This window comes from Oncorhynchus clarkii, chromosome 13 (assembly GCF_045791955.1).
Source record: "Oncorhynchus clarkii lewisi isolate Uvic-CL-2024 chromosome 13, UVic_Ocla_1.0, whole genome shotgun sequence".
Lineage (NCBI taxonomy): Eukaryota > Metazoa > Chordata > Actinopteri > Salmoniformes > Salmonidae > Oncorhynchus > Oncorhynchus clarkii.
Genome location: NC_092159.1, coordinates 65262437 through 65263068, shown reverse-complemented (window position 1 = coordinate 65263068; position 632 = coordinate 65262437).

Genomic DNA, 632 nt, shown 5'->3' with positions numbered 1-632 from the left:
TAACACAGGGCCACCGACGTCAAAATAAACACCTTCTAGGGGCCTCCCGGGTGGCACAGTGGTTAAGGGCGCTGTACTGCAGCGCCAGCTGTGCCATCAGAGTCCTGGGTTCGCGCCCAGGCTCTGTCGTAACCGGCCGCGACCGGGAGGTCCGTGGGGCGACGCACAATTGGCCTAGCGTCGCCCGGGTTAGGGAGGGCTTGGTCGGTAGGGGTGTCCTTGTCTCATCGCGCACCAGCGACTCCTGTGGCGGGCTGGGCGCAGTGTACGCTAGCCAAGGTGGCCAGGTGCACGGTGTTTCCTCCGGCGCATTGGTGCGCCGGCTTCCGGGTTGGATGTGCGCTGTGTTAAAGAAGCAGCGGCTTGGTTGGTTGTGTATCGGAGGACGCATGACTTTCAACCTTCGTCTCTCCCGAGCCCGTACGGGAGTTGTAGCGATGAGACAAGATAGTAGCTACTAAAACAATTGGATACTACGAAATTGGGGAGAAAAAGGGCTAAATTAAAAAAAAAAAAAATTAAAAAATAAACACCTTCTATCGCCCGCTTTGAGGATAACACAGGGCCACCGACGTCAAGCTAAACACCTTCTATCGCCCGCTTTGAGGATAACACAGGGCCACCGACGTCAA